Source organism: Myotis yumanensis, unplaced genomic scaffold, assembly GCF_028538775.1.
Source record: "Myotis yumanensis isolate MYYU_CA2020_CCGP unplaced genomic scaffold, mMyoYum1.0.hap1 SCAF_18, whole genome shotgun sequence".
NCBI lineage: Eukaryota > Metazoa > Chordata > Mammalia > Chiroptera > Vespertilionidae > Myotis > Myotis yumanensis.
The window spans coordinates 9443457-9459670 of record NW_027223769.1 but is presented as its reverse complement, the minus strand read 5'-3'; the positions used below and the strand labels follow the sequence as shown (position 1 = coordinate 9459670).

The window sequence follows — 16214 nt, the reverse complement described above, 5'->3', positions numbered from 1 at the left end:
CACACCTCCCCCCATCTTTGCTTTCAGCCTGTGAACGTTGCTTCCTATTTTAATGAGAGAAAAAGAGCAAACATGCGAATTTTGATGAGCTCGACCTACCAGTTACCTGCATCTGTGCCCAAAATGGCAACCTTGTCTCTCAATATAGACAAACTGTTCTTCTCTTTAAGGCCACCGTTTACTTGTACAGTAGGTGTCATCCCCTCTTGATGATTCAAGAACACTATTCCAGCAATTTTCTACTCTCCTATATATTCAGCTTTTCCTTCTCTACCAGATTTTTTCTGTCTTTTTACAGATAGGCTATTGTTTCACCCATATTTTAAAACAGCAACAATAAGACACTACTACTCTTAACAGCATTTCCTCTTTTTCATCTTCTAGTTCTATCCTTTATACCAGTACTTCTTGAAGTTTTCTGCACCACCTGTTTTTATTATTTTTTGAATCCACTTTATTTAGGGTTTTTATTCCCATAAGTAAGAAACTGTTCTTATCAAGGTTACCAAAGACTTCTGTGTTGCTAAATCCATTAGTTGTTTCTAATCCTCAGTCTACTTGACAGATCAGCAATATACTGCACAATTGGTCTTTTCACCTTGAAACCTTTTCTTTTTTTTTTTAATTAAATCTTTATTGTTCAGATTATTACATTTGTTCCTCTTTTTTTCCCCCCATAACTCCCTTCCTTCCAGTTCCCACCCCACCCTCCGCCCTCACTCCCCACCCACTGTCCTCATCCATAGGTGCACGATTTTTGTCCAGTCTCTTCCCGCATCTCCCACACCCTTTCCCTCCCCAAGAATAGTCAGTCCATTCCCTTTCTATGTCCCTGATTCTATTATAATCAACAGTTCATTCTGTTCATCAGATTATTTATTCACTTGATTCTTAGATTCACTTGTTGATAGATGTATAATTGTTGTTCATAATTTGTATCTTTACCTTTTTCTTCTTCTTCCTCTTCTTAAAGGATACCTTTCAGCATTTCATATAATACTGGTTTGGTGGTGATGAACTCCTTTAGCTTTTCCTTATCTGTGAAGCTCTTTATCTGACCTTCAATTCTGAATGATAGCTTTGCTGGATAAAGTACTCTTGGTTGTAGGTTCTTGCTATTCTTCACTTTGAATATTTCTTGCCACTCCCTTCTGGCCTGCAAGGTTTCTGTTGAGAAATCAGCTGACAGTCATATGGGTATTCCCTTGTAGGTAACTGAGTTTCTTTCTCTTGCTGCTTTTAAGATTCTCTCTTTGTCTTTTGCTCTTGGCATTTTAATGGTGATGTGTCTTGGTGTGGTCCTCTTTGGATTCCTTTTGTTTGGGGTTCTCTGCGCTTCCTGGAGTTGTAAGTCTATTTCTTTCACCAGGAAGAGGAAGTTTTCTGTTATTATTTCTTCAAATAGGTTTTCAATGTCTTGCTGTCTCTCATCTTCTGGCACCCCTATTATTCTGATGTTGGTACGCTTGAAACTGTCCCAGAGGCTCCTTACACTATCTTCGTATTTTTGGGTTCTTTTTTCATTTTGCTTTTCCGGTTGGGTGTTTCTCGCTTCTTCGCATTTCAAATCTTTGACTTGATTCTTGCGCTCCTCTGGTCTGCTGTTGGGAGTCTGTATAATATTCTTTATTTCAGTCAGTGTATGCTTAATTTCTAGTTGGTTCTTTATCACAACATCGAGGGTCTCATTAGATTTCTTGTAGATCTCAATAAGTTTATCGGCGGCTTCTAGACAGTTCTTGAGGGACCTTAAAAGTGTGGTTCTGAACTCAATACCCTCCATTGACAATTTTGTCCTGTTTCTTTGGCTCCACATTTTTTATGCTTTCTTGGTGCACCCCCTTGTGGTCTTTGTGCGCAGTCTTGTTGTAGTTAAGCCTTGATTGTTGTAGTTAATACTAGGGGGATTTGACCTCCAGGCAAACTGGCTGTGAGAATCAGCTGTGTCTGCAGTGGGAAAACTTCTGTCCTCTGGGGAGGTGCTAATCTAGCCTTTGCCTGAGGCTATCCGGCAAATGGCTCTGCGCAGGGCTTGGGCGGGGCGGGTTGCAGGGGATCAATAGGGCAGGCGGAGGGAGCAGTTATGGCTGCTCTCAGTCCCGTCCCCAGAGGATCTGCCTCTCAGAGTCCCAGCAACTGCTGCAAACCTCGGAGAGAAAGCTGCCCTCGCGTTCCGACTGTTGCCAGACAGTCCCGCTTCTTCCATTTGAGTCTGGGTCCCTAGAGACTCGCCCGGATCTGGAGCTCAGAGCCTGAGACTCCCTCCTGATTGAAAACGACAACCGCGCCCTCAGCCACCAGCCCCCTCCACGCGCACCTCCGCACCTTTGTATTTTCCGCACTGCGCCTCCTCTGAGCCTCGGTATGCTGTTCTCTTTCCTTCTAGTTGAAGAATTTCCCCTCAGCCAGCCTTCCTGTGGTTCTGGGTGATGTCCGTTCCGTCTTTTAGTTGTATTTTTGAAGTGGTTGTGCGAGGCAGCAAACTCCAGTGTTTACTTATGCTGCCATCTTGGTTTCTCCTTTTTTTTTTCTTAATATATTTTATTGATTTTTTTTACAGAGAGGAAGGGAGAGGGATAGAGAGTTAGAAACATAGATGAGAGAGAAACATCATCAGCTGCCTCCTGCACACTCCCTACTGGGGATGTGCCCACAACCAAAGTACATGCCCTTGACCAGAATCGAACCTGGTACCCTTCAGTCCGCAGGCCGACGCTCTATCCACTGAGCCAAACCGGTTATGGCTTGAAACACTTTCTTCACTTGACATCATTCTGATTTTTGTCTCAGACCTCAACTGTTTGCATCTCAGTCTCCTTTGTTGATTCTTCAGTTCTTAAACCTCTAAATGTTGGAGAGTTCCAGGGTTAGTTGGTTCTTTCTCTCTATCTCCCTCTCTTAAAAAATTACTTACATTCTGGCCAGTATGACTTGGTGGTTGGTTATCATCCCATGCACCAAAAAGGTCACTGGTTCAATTCCCTGTCAGGGTACATACCAAGATTTCCGGTTTGATCCTTGGTCAGGGTGCATGTGGGAGGCAACTAATGGATGTTTCTCTCTTCTTCCTTCTCCCTTCCTCTCTCTAAAGTCAATGAAAACTAGAAAAATTATTTACTTATTTTATCATCTGTATTCTTCTCTTGATCTCATCTAGTTCATGGCTTCAAATACTATCTATACATTACTATTATCTCTAACCTGGACCTCTTCTCTTAACTCCTGATTTGTACAGTAAATCCTCACTTAAGGTTGTCAGTGGGTTCTGTGACTTTAAGTGAAACAGTGTATAATGAAACCAATTATACTGTAGGCTAATTGATATAAACAAGAGTTAAGTTCCTACAACATCAATGTTAAAATGAAAAGATGTTATTCTAGAACCTGCTATGTATCAAACTGCCTCATTAATATCACCTGGAGAAATGTCTACTGGGCATCTATTCCACATGTCCCAAACCTGTTTCTCCATTAGGTTTCTCCATCTAATTGAATGACAACCTTATTCTTTTAGTTGGTAAGACCAAAAACCTTTGAGTCATCTTTAAGTCCTTTGTTCCTCTCATACCTCATATGTTTCTGATCCTATCAGCTCTACTTTCAAAATATATCCATAATTTGACCTCTTACCACCTCTGCTGCTCTATTCTGGTCCATTATCTCTTACCAGTATATTTATAGATACCCAGAGGTTCCTGTTTCTTGTTTACAGTGTTGGCCTTTTACTTGATTCTCTTTTCCCCTCAATATTTCTTGAGTGCATCTTTGTCATTGTAAAAACAAAGAACATGGAATGTGTGGGTAGCAAATTTTCTTAGTGAACCTGTGGTTTTCTTGATTACTTGATTGATTGGTCAGCTATATTATTCCAAATTCAGAATCTTTTTTCTATAGAACTTTGAGGTTATTGGTTTGTTGCCTTCTAGCATTCTAGTGTTGCTAATGCCAGTGTGATTCTCAGTCACTTACTCTCTGGAGATTTTATTCTTGGAGTTCAGAAGTGTTACAACACTGGTGTGTGTTTTTCCTGAGTGGTTCTCTGTGGATCTTGTAAATCTGAAGAGTTAAGTCTCTTTAACATAATAAATTGTCTGCCTGTCTATCTGTGTTTCTCTCTTTTTGACTCTCAGATTAGTTTCTGTTTTGTTTCTGTCCCTCCCACCGTGTGTGTGTGTGTGTGTGTGTGTGTGTGTGTGTTAATTTTTATTGAATGCATTTATCTTCTTTCCTTATGTCGTGTATTCATATCTCTGTCTCTTGGTTTTATAGTTTGGGAGATTACAATAAAAAACCAACCACAAGGAATAATGATCAACTGAAAGCAGCTTCACTCAAGATTAAATTTAGATTACAGATTGGACATACTTTTTCTTCCTGCTGATAAATCCTAGTAAAACTTCATGAGAGTGACTTCTTTTTAAAAGGCATAAACCCGTAAAGGACAGAGTCAATTTTCACAGGAGACAACACAGTTTTGGAGGCTGAAAAGCAAATGGATGAGTTTAAATGACTTCTTAGCATAATTGAGAAAGCTGCAATATAAGGAGGCCGTGGGTAAAGCCAATAAGTGACTTGATTTCCACCCAAACTTCTAAAAGGCTCAGGAATTGGCATCACCAGGTGCTAATAGAAACTAGAATACTGAAGTAATTAGGGGTGAAGATGGAATTAAAAACTGGAAGATTAACTCAATTTTTTTCAATAGTGGTGATATTTCCAATCCCCTCTTGCATTTTATATAATTGGATAGCTACTCCTCTTGAGCTCTGGTACTCTCTGGAGAGCATAAGAGAGATTCTGGAGAAACCTAGACACAATTAAGATCACAGGTAATCTACCACACTAAAGATAGCCTGAAGCAAATGGGGGAAATAGAGGGAAAGCTGGTATCTGCCTGGTGCTTATTATTTGATAAGCTATTAATACAGGAGAATTACTGAGTGCCAACTATGATTACATGCTAGACACTATGCTAGATGCTAGGAAACAAAAGAGCAATACAGACCAAGGTTCTTGAGGATACTGCATCTATCATAAGGTTCCTTTGAATTGGGATGCTCTTCCCCTACTCTTTACATGACTGTTGAAGAAGTGAGCAATGCAACAAATTATGCTAGAAGTCACAAAGGAAAGAGAAGAACAGATCTGGAAGGCTCAAGTGCTGATGAAAAATGTGTCAGATAACAGATTTAGGAACCCCTATCCCCCAAGTCCCTTTTTATTTAGCTTCTTCTGATAAATTTATCTTACTCAGTTTGTCATTTGAATGACATGCTAACAAGTCTGAGTTTTCTTGGTGTGTTATAGGGAATCATTGAAAGAGTTTAGCCAATAAAGTGGCATTCCAGAATACAGCTTTAGGAAATTAGTGTAAAATTTGATTGGGGGTGAGGGTGGAAGCTGACAGTAGTGAAGTCAGTTGGAATCTTTTTTTTTTTTTTAACTTTTTTATTGATTTCAGAGAAGAAGGGAGAAAAAAAAATATATATATAAAAATTATGAGAGAAAATCATTTATCGGCTGCTTCCTGCATGCCCCCAGCTGGGATCAAGTGCCAAACCTGGGCATGTGCCCTGACCAGGAATTGAACTGTGACCTCCTGGTTCGTAAGTCAATGCTCAACCACTGAGCCATGCCAGCCAGGCTCAGTTGGAATCTTTTAAGAGAAAATGTAGGCCTAAATTAGTTAAAATCGAGAGGAAGGAACAGATACATGAGAAATTAGAGAATGGGTTGGACTTTTTTTTTTTTTTTTTAAATATATTTTATTGATTTTTTACAGAGAGGAAGGGAGAGAGATAGAGAGTCAGAAACATCGATGAGAGAGAAACATCGACCAGCTGCCTCCTGCACATCTCCTACTGGGGATGTGCCCGCAACCCAGGTACATGCCCTTAACCGGAATCGAACCTGGGACCCTTCAGTCCACAGGCCGACGCTCTATCCACTGAGCCAAACCGGTTTCGGCTGGGTTGGACTTTTAAAAATGGACTGGACAAGCCTAGCTGGTGTTGCTCCGTGGTTGAGCATCAACCTATGAACCAGAAGGTCACAGTTTGATTCCTGGTCAGGGCACATGCCCGTATTGCAAACTTGGTCCCCAGTAGGAGGCATGCAGGAGGCAGCCTATCAAATGATTTTCTCTCATTGATGTTTCTATCTCTCTCCCCCCTCTCTTCCTCTCTGAAATCAATAAAAATATATTTCTTTAATAATTGGACAAGAAACAGAGAGGAATTGGGCAGTGGTGCATATAGTGGTTTCTATCAACCAAATTGGGAATGGATCAGGAGGGAATCAGGTTTATCCTTTTGGATTTTGCTTGAACATTATTAGTCCTGCAAAGCATTCCCTGATTGTCCTAGCTAGGAAGTGTTAGGTGCACCCATGTTCTCATTTTATCTTCTCTTTTCTGTGTGTGCTTATCAGCTTTTCTTATTATTTCAGTATCTTTTCCTTCGTTGTATTCTTTGTATATGGCAAATTAACTGTTGATCACATGAAGGGTTATTATTTCTGAAAATTTTCCTTGGTCAGAAAATGCATAGTGGAATAACTTAGTATTTCATAGAAAAAGACAGTATGATAAATGAAGACAGTGTTAAGGATATTGTATTCTCTCAGATTGGTAATAATGAATATAAATCTATTTTCTTTTGCCATTCTATGATTTATAGAAATGTTTCAAGATCTTTCTTATCTACAATTTCAAAGAGATTCTTCTAAATGTGTTTTTGTATTATTACTTTTGTTATTGTATCACCATCTAAATTGTTAAATTTTTTTAAAATTTGTTTTACAATTCTCTCTTCATGCCTCTCTCCCTAAATTCTTATTATCACTAGTAATTGTTATCTTACACTCAGTCTGAAATTCTCATGGTTGAGGAAAAGATAATGTCTGAGTAAATCTACATGTATTAGTAATTCAGGGGGAAGAATCTTGCATGGAGGAAGCAAGTAAAGTTCCAAATGAGAGGAGTTAATTAACGGAGCAAGGTCTCAAATCTATAATTATGGGAGATGACTCTGGGTGAAAAGAAAAATATGGGGGTTCCGCAGGCAGTGTCCCTTGGTGGAGACAGGGTGGAGCTGGAGGCACTGACGTATCCATGTGGCCACCCGCTTTGTCCCTGTGGCCACCTGCTGAAGCCTGGTGAGCATGGGAAGGGGAAGCCCTTTAAGTTCCTAGGAATTTTAGATGTCAAGAATATTTCCTGTGCACAGGACTTGGTATTGCATGCTTCGTTAGGATCTGTTGTAGCTGGCCTTGGACATTTTTTATTAGATAGTGGAATTAAAAGATTGTGTGGTGTTGGAGTAGGAGGATTTATCTTGGTGACTTTACGATGCTGGTTCTGTTGTAGGTATAATTATGCAAAGCTAAAAATCCAGGAAAGAATCACCAGAGAAGGAATTAAAAATAAGATTTTATGTGAAAGTACCCACCTTGGTCCTAAAAGAAAGCAAACCAACAGCCACAGCAGCAATTGAGTGGGGTTTTGAGCATAGAAACCCAAATACAACTCACTGAAGTCAGTGTGAACAAAGTAGAGATCAACTATGTAAAACATCATATGTACCATAAGAATGCTTTCAATCAAGTAAATGAAGTCTATGTATGTTGTAAAAAAAAAAGAAAGGAAGGAAGGAAGAAATATAAGGGTCTTTCCCAGAAGACTGCAAGGAAGCGTGAAGAACATATTATTTCATATTATTTCCACGTGGAAATATCACTGGTAGAGTTATGTGATGGTAAATTTTGTGTCAATTTGGCTGGGCCACAGTGCCCAGATATTTGGTCAAATATTCTGGATGTTTCTGTAAAGGTGTTCTTTTGGATGAGATTAATATTTAAGTCTATAGACTCTGAGTGAAACAGATTTCCCTCCATGATGGAGATGAGCCTCATCTAATCAGTTGAAGGTCTTACTAGAACAAAGACTGACTTCCTCAGAGTAAGAAAGAATTCTGTCAGCAGACCACCTTTGGACTCCAACTGCAACTCTTTCTTAGATCTCCAGCCTGCCAGCCTATGATGCAGATTTTGGGTTTTCACAGCCAATTCTTTAAAATAAATATGTGTGTGTGTGCATCATGTTGGTTCTGTTTATCTGGAGAACCCTGACAAATACAAGTAGTAAAGTAGTGTCTAAAGCTGAAATTTAGGATGGGTTGGATATGGGGAGGAGCTACAGTAGAGGACAGAAAACCTGCTCTATGTATTGAGAATAATGAGCTTGGTTGGAACTTAGATTAGGATAAGTGGGTTTGGACCAATTCTTACAACTGATACTTGAGGAGTTTTAACTAAAACTACATCATAGATTTTATTCTAATTTTTTATTTGAACTTAGCCTTATTTTCCTTACTTTTGGGCATTTCTTAACTAATTTAGTCTTGTTTATTGCTGTCACATTTTGGTCTTCAACAGATTTGCTTTTCTTCTTTATCAATTGCTATCAGAGTCTAATTTATAATTTTGAATTTGTCTCAAAAATTAAGGCTTGTGGAAAATATTAATGATTTCACTTGGGGGTACTAAGTATACTTATGTATATGTTTATAACATTAAATTTAGAAAGCTTTGGTATTTTATAATATAGATACTGTATGGGGAAGTTGGTCACTGCAACTCTTCTCTCTAGCCGCACGTCCTTCTGGATGACCTTCCAGACAAAGCCGGGGCTGTGAGGGAAGCCCGGGACCCAGGTGCCGGAAAGAAGCCAGTGCCGGCAGCCGTGGAAAGAAAGGCCTACTCTTGCATGATTTTCGTGCATCAGGCCTCTAATATCCTATCTAATAAAAGCATAATATGCAAATTGACCATCACTCCAACACACAAGATGGCCACCCCTATGTGGTCAAAGATGGCCACTCTCATGTGGACACAAGATGGCCGGCAGGGGAGGGTAGTTGGGAGGGACCAGGCCTGCAAGGGAGGTCCGGTGGGAGCAATCAGGCCTGCAGAGGAGGGCAGTTAGGGGCAATTGGACCAACAAGGGAGCAGTTAGGCATCGATCAGGCTAGCAGGAGTGCGGTTAGGGGGTGATCAAGCTGGCAGGCAGAAGTGGTTACGGGCATTCAGGCAGGCAGGTGAGCGATTTGGAGCCAGCAGTCCTGGATTGTGAGAGGGATGTCTGACTACCTGTTTAGGCTCGATCCCTAGGGGTCCCAGATTGAAGAGGGTGCAGGCTGGGCTGAGGGACACACACACACACACACACACACACACACACACACCCTGTGCACGAATTTCATGCACCAGGCCTCTGGTAGCATATAAAAGTCTAAGTGACCAAACGACCAGAATGACCAGTTGCTATGACATGCACTGACCACCAGGGGGCAGACACTCAACACAGGAGCTGCCCCCTGGTGATCAGTGCACTCCCACAGCAGGAGCACCGCTTAGTTGACCGACCCGTCTCGGTGGCCCACCCGCCCAGCGGCAGTTACTCATTCCCTTAGTAGTCTTGCAGGCCCAATCTCCAGAGAATGGGCCAGGCACTGACGGACCAGAGCCGCCGGCACGATCCTGACAGCGCCGTCAGCCTCCTGGAAGTCGGCCTCGGACACCATGGCCGCTTCCCCTCCCTAGACGCTCTGCAAGGAAGAAAGGATATAAAAGCGATTGCCAGGTGGCCCCTGACAACCAGTGTGAACGTCAGTGGGACAGATCCGGATTCCAGGCCGGCAAGGGCATCCCACTGCCTGCCCAGAGGGCCGATCGTGTCCCGGTTTCCCCCTCGGGACACCACCCATACATGAATTCATGCACCAGGCCTCTAGTTCAGTCATAAAAAGGAAATGCTGATACATGTTAATTGGAATGAAACTACAAAGCATTATGCTAAGTAAAAGAAGCCAGACACAAAATGTCTCAAATTGTATGTTCCCTTAATTATCCAGGGTAGGAAAAGCAGATTAGTGGTTACTGGGGGTAGGAGGTAATGGGGAGGGATTACTTAATGAGTAGGCATACTCTAGGGCCACGAAAAAAATTTGAAACTGAGGTGGTGGTCACACAACATTATAACTATACTAAATGTCACTGAATGGTTATTGTACATTGTATACTAGAGGCCTGGTGCATGAAAATTCGTGCATTGGGGGGGTTGTCCTTCAGCTGGCCTGCCCCCTCTCACAGTCTGGGAGCCCTCAGGGAAGGGGGCCTAAGCCATAGTCTGGCCTCCCTCTGCAGGAGGTGACCGGGCTGATCAGGGGAAGGCACCACCCCCATCACCCCACTGCTGCTGCCACTGCCGGCCACGATGGCTGCGAGGCCTGAGCTCCGGGCCTCACAGCCACCAGGGCTCCCTCCTTGGTTTGATCATTTGCTAGAACAGCTCACAGAACTCAAAATAACAGTTTCCTTATTAGATTATCAGTTTATTACAGTAGGGTACAACTCAGGAACAGCCAGATGGAAGAGATGCATAAGGTAAGACAGGTGGGAAGGAGTGCAGAGCTTTCATGACTTTTCTACCCTCCCAGCACCTCCGCATTGTTCACCAAGCTGGAAGCTCTCCAAATCCTGTAGTTTGGGGATTTTTGTGGAAGCTTCATCATGTAGACATGATTATCAACTCAATCTTCAGTTCCTCTCTCCTTCCCAGAGGATGGGAAGTGAGGTTGAAAGTTCTAAGCTTCTAATCTGGTGACCAGCCCCTTTCCTGAAGCTATCTAGGAGCCCACCAAGAGTCTTCTCATTAGAGCAAAAGATGTGCCTGTCATCCAGGAAATTCCAAGAGATTTAGGAGCTCTGTGTCTCATATCTTATGAGAACAAGATTCACACTCTTAGTACCTTTATTTCTTTGGAATCTACAAAGGTTTTTATGAACTCTGGCCAGGAGCTGGAGACAAAGACCAAAATATATATGTGTCTTATTTCACAATATCACACCCACTTTGAGCTAATTTTTAAAAATATCTTTTTATTGATTTCAGTGAGGAAGAGAGAGAGAAAGAAATATCAATGATGAGTGAGAATCATTGATTGGCTGCCTCCTGCACGCCTCCTACTGGGAATCAAGTCCGCAACCCTGGCATGTACCCTGACTGGGAATCAAACCATGACTTCCTGGTTCATAGGTTGACACTCAACCGCTGAGCCACACTGGCTGGGCTGAGATAATCTATATATATAAAAGCCTAAGCAACCATTACAATGGAACGACCAGTCGCTATGATGCACAGTGACCACCAGGGGGAAGACACTCAACACAGGAGCTGCCCCGTAGTGGTCAGTGCACTTCCACAGCCAACCTCCCCCAGCCAGCCAACCACCCATGGTTCCTCCCCCCGGCCTGCAGGCCCTGATCACCTGATCAGGGCTGGGCCCCAGGCTGGGACAGGAAACCAGGGTTTGGTGGCAGCGGACATGGCCCCTTTCCCAGGGTGGCCGAAGGCCGGCTCCCTTGGGACTGGCGGCTAACCTACTCTGCTCTGTCCTACTCCTGGTCAGCAGGCCCTGATTGGCCCACTGCCCACCCGCCGTGGCGATGAGGTAAGGGGGCGGGGAAGGCGAGAAACCATGCAGTGGCGGGGCGCCGACAATGGCAGCGTCCGGCTTCCATTCCTTCTGTGCCCAGCCTGGCAACCATCACCTCCTCTCCTGACCCCGCTGGGGCCTTTGGGCCCTGATTGGTCCTGATCGCTGGCCAGGCCTAGGGACCCCACCTGTGCACGAATTTTGTGCACAGGGCCTCTAGTTTTTATATGTGGAGTAAGGTAGGTCCCAAACTCATTTTTTTAATGTGGTCATTCAGTTGTTCCAGGACCTTTTTTTGAAGAGACTAATCTTTCCCTTTTGGGTGGTTTTGGACCTTTGTCTAAAATAAGTTAGCCATAGATGTTTGGGTTTATTTCTGGACTCTGTTCCATTCCATAAATCTGTATGTCTATCTTATGCCAGTACCACACTGTTTTGACTATTGTAGCTTTGTAGAAAGTTTTGAAATTGGGAAGTATGGGTCCTCTTAACTTTTTCAAGATCCTTTGGCTATTCAGGCTCCCTTAAAGTTACATATGAATTGAGGATTGGTTTTCAATTTCTGAAGAAAAGAAAAAGAAAACAAGTCCATCACAATTTTGATAGGGATTGTACTAAATCTGTAGATAACTTTAGGAAGCATCATAATTTTAAGTCTTCCAAGTTCAAGAACATGATGACTTTCCATTTATTTAGGTCTTTAATTTATTTCAGCAATGTGTTGTAATTGTCTGTGTGCAAGTCTTTCACTTCCTTAGTTAAATTTATTCCTAGATATTTTATTTTTTTTGAATACTGTTATAAGTGGAATTATTTTTTAAATTTCTTTTTTGGATTGATCATTGTTGGTATATAGAAACAATCAATTTTTGTGTGTTGGTGTTATACTTGTAACGTTGCTGAATTTATTTATTAGCTCTTGTAGATTTTTTTAAATGAATTTCATGTCTTTTCTATACTTGAAATCCTGTCATCTTCAAAAAGAGATAGTTTTACTTCTTCCTCTCCAGTTTGGCTACCTATTATTTCTCTTGCCTGATTGTGCTGGCTAAGACTTCTGAATAGCAGTGGCGAAAGTGAGCATCCTTGTCTTGTTTCTGATCTTAGGGGAAAGCTTTCGTCTTTTATTATTGAACTAGAGGCCCGGCGCACGACATTCATGCACTGGGGGGGGGGGGGGGGCCTAGAGGGGGTCACCTCAGCCCAGCCTGCATCCTTTTGAAGTCCAGGAGTCTTTGGGGGATGTCCGACTGACAGCTTAGGCCCACTCCCCTTGGGCCTAAGTCGTCAATCGGACATCCTTAGCACTGCGGTGGAGGCGGCCGCTGCGCTCAACAGCCATCAGCCTGGCTTGTGGCTGAGCAGCGCTCCCCCTATGGGAGCACACTGACCACCATGGGGAAGCTCCTGTTTTAGCGTCTGCCCCCCTTTCCCCTCCGTAGTCAGTGCGCATCATAGCAACCTGTCATTCTGTGGTTTGGTCGATTTGCATATTACCCTTTTATTATATAGGCTACTAGAGGCCCGGTGCACAAAAATTTGTGCACTCGGGGGCGGGGGGTCCCCCAGCCCGGCCTGTGCCCTCTTACAGTCTGGCACACCTCGGGAGATAATGACCTGCTGGCTTAGGCCTGCTCCTGGGTGGCAGAGGGCAGGCCCAATCCCTAGGTGCAGCCCCTGATCAGGCTCAGAGCAGGGCCGATTGGGGAGTTGGGGCGCCGCCCCGTCATGCACAGAGCAGGGCGGATCGGGAGGTTGCAATGCCACCCTCAGTCACGCTCAGGATAGACTGATTGGGGGGTTGGGGCACCGCCCCCTGTCACACTCAAGGCAGGGTCGATGGGGAGGTTGCGGCGCCACCCCCTGTCACGCACAGAGCAGGGCCGATCAGGGGGTTGGGGCGCCACCACTGTCACACTCAGGGCAGGGCCGATGGAGAGGTTATGGTTCTACCCTGTCACACACAGAGCAGGACCGATCAGGGGGTTGGTGCACTTCACCCTGTCACACACAGAGCCGCAGGGTAATCGGGGGATTGGGGAGCTCCCCCCCTACCAGGCACAGAGCAGGGCTGATCAGGAGGTTTGGGCGCTGCCCCCTGTCACGCTGATCCCGGTGCCGGGAGCCTCGCTGCTCCGCTGATCCCGGTGCTGGGAGGCATATTACCCTTTTACTATATAGGATAGAGGCCTGGTGCATGGGTGGGGGCCGGCTGGTTTGCCCTGAAGGGTGTCCTGGATCAGGGTGGGGGTCCCCACTGGGGTGCCTGGCCAGGCTGGCTGAGGGGCTGAGGGCTGTTTTCCCGCTGGCAGTTGACTAAAAGCTCCCAACTGCTCCTTGTTTTCTTTTTTTTTTTAATTCTGGGCCAGCTTTAGCTCTGAGGCCTCGCTGCTGAAAACATGGATACAATGTTGCGGTCCGGAGCTGACTGAAAGCCGGTTTTGTTTAGCTTCTTATTTGCAACATAGTAATAGTTGCTTAGAGTTGCAGTTGAGAGGCCGTCAAGTGAGGCGGGGAACGTTGGAGTCTGCAGTTCCTGGAGGAAGCAAGCCTCCCTGCTCGCTTCAGTGCATGGCTGCCGGCCGCCATCTTGGCTGACAGTTAATTTGCATCATGATACGCTGATTAGCCAATGGGAAGGGTAGCGGTCGTACGCCAATTACCATGTTTCTCTTTTATTAGTGTAGATGTTAGCTGTGGGTTTTTCATATACTGGTATGCCCTTCATGTTAAAGAAGTTCCCTTCTATTCCAAGTTCACTAAGTGTTCTTATCATGAAATCGTGTTAAATTTTATCAAATGTTTTTTTTTCTACATCTATTAAGATGATTGTGAGGGACTCCACCTTTCAGTCTATTAATGTGGTATATTACACTGAATTTGTTAAACCACCATTGCATTCTTAGGATAAAATCCCAGTTGTTCAAGGTATATAATTTTCTAAATGTACTGAGGATTAGTTTGCTAGTATTTTTTGTTTTTGTTTTTTTTAGAATTTTTGTGTTTAGAATTTTATTTTTAGAATTTTAAATTTTTTTAGAACTTTTTTTAGAATCAATCAAAGAGAGATTGATTTGTAGTTTTCTTATGGTCTCATTGTCTGACTTTTGGTATCAGGCTAATGCTGGCCTCCTAGAATGTGTTAAAAAGTGTTTTCTTTTTTTTTTTTTTTGAAGGAATTTGAATAGGATTGATCTTAATTCTTTTTTTTTTTTTTTTTAATATATTTTATTGATTTTTTACAGAGAGAAAGGGAGAGAGATAGAGAGTTAGAAACATCGATGAGAGAGAAACATCGATCAGCTGCCTCCTGCACATCTCCTACTGGGGATGTGCCCGCAACCCAGGTACATGCCCTTGACCGGAATCGAACCTGGGACCCTTCAGTCCGCAGGCCAACGCTCTATCCACTGAGCCAAACCGGTTTCGGCTTAATTCTTTTTTTAATGTTTGATAAAATTCACCAGTAAAACCATCTGGTTCTGGCTCTTTGGAGGTTATCGATTACTAGTCCAATCTCTTGCAGGTCTGTTGAGATTTTATGTTTTTCTTTTTTTCTTGAATCACTTTTGGTAACTAGGAATTTTTCTGTTTCATCTAGATTATCTAGTTTGTTTTGGCATATGATTATCTTATAAGCCTTTTAATTTCCGTAAGACTGGTAGTAGTATCCTTATTCTCATTTCTGATTTTAGTTATTTGCATCTTCTCACTTTATCCTTGGTCACTATAGCTAAGGTTTCTATATTTTATTCATCTTTTCAGAAAACCAACTTTTAGTTTTGTTGATTATTTTTCTGTTCTTTTTGTTGTTTATCTCAGCTCTTATCTGTATTATTTACTTTGCTGGATTTGGGATTTATTTTGTTTTGTTTTTTTCTAATTTCTTAAGGTATAAAGTTGATTTTTTTTTTTTTTTTAGAATATAAAGCAATTAATCTATCTTTTGAATATGTGATTATCGTTAGTCCTTAGGAAGCTATGGAGCTTCTCTATGATTTTGTAGAGGAAGGGCTTTGACTTTTCCCCTCCTCTGCTTCAGGATAAGCTAATCTATTACTTTGGAGGGCTGGGACATTATACATTGTGTGGTGGTGGTGGTGGTGGTGGTGGTAATGGTGGTGATCCTGAGGTTAGAAGGGAGATTGATTTAGTTGTAATTTTCTTAGTAGTTCTGCTTTTTCTAACTCTTTAGCCTTCCTTTTGGATAAAGGACAAAATGTAAAACCTGCCTCTTATTCCTGCCCTGATACAGTACTGTTTGGCAACCAGGGGAAAGGGAATTTCAACTTTTTTTCCACATCTGTGCCCCTATCCTCATCCACCAAGTTTGTGGGTACCAGTAAAAATTTCTAAGGACATGCTACATACAGTTTCTGGGATTCATCTTCCAGTTCAGACTAACTCATTCAGCATCTGAAAGATACTTAACAAAATTGCATGGTATGAGTTTGAGATCATTTCCTGGCTTAGGGATACTTTTAACTTTTTTTATTAGCCTAAGGGAAGGATAGTCTTCTGTAAACCTACACCTATGCCACCATCTTTCCTGGAAGTCTCATAAGTACTAGAAAGAATTTTTAGGATTAAAAAAAAGGTATTATTTAAACTGAAATAACATTCATCTTCAGTTTAGCTTTGGATCAATTCTGCGGAAAAATGCATACATTCAAAACTTTGCACTATGTTGCGTTTACTTCCTCTAGGATGCTCTTTAAA

At 42.7% G+C, this 16214-nt stretch overlaps 1 protein-coding gene across 2 annotated transcripts in view; it reads left to right on the top strand.

Annotated features, from left to right (window-relative positions):
• The window catches only part of LSM14A (LSM14A mRNA processing body assembly factor), an 80034-nt gene that overhangs the window by 10167 nt on the left and 53653 nt on the right, over window positions 1-16214 (top strand). The window lies entirely within an intron of this gene.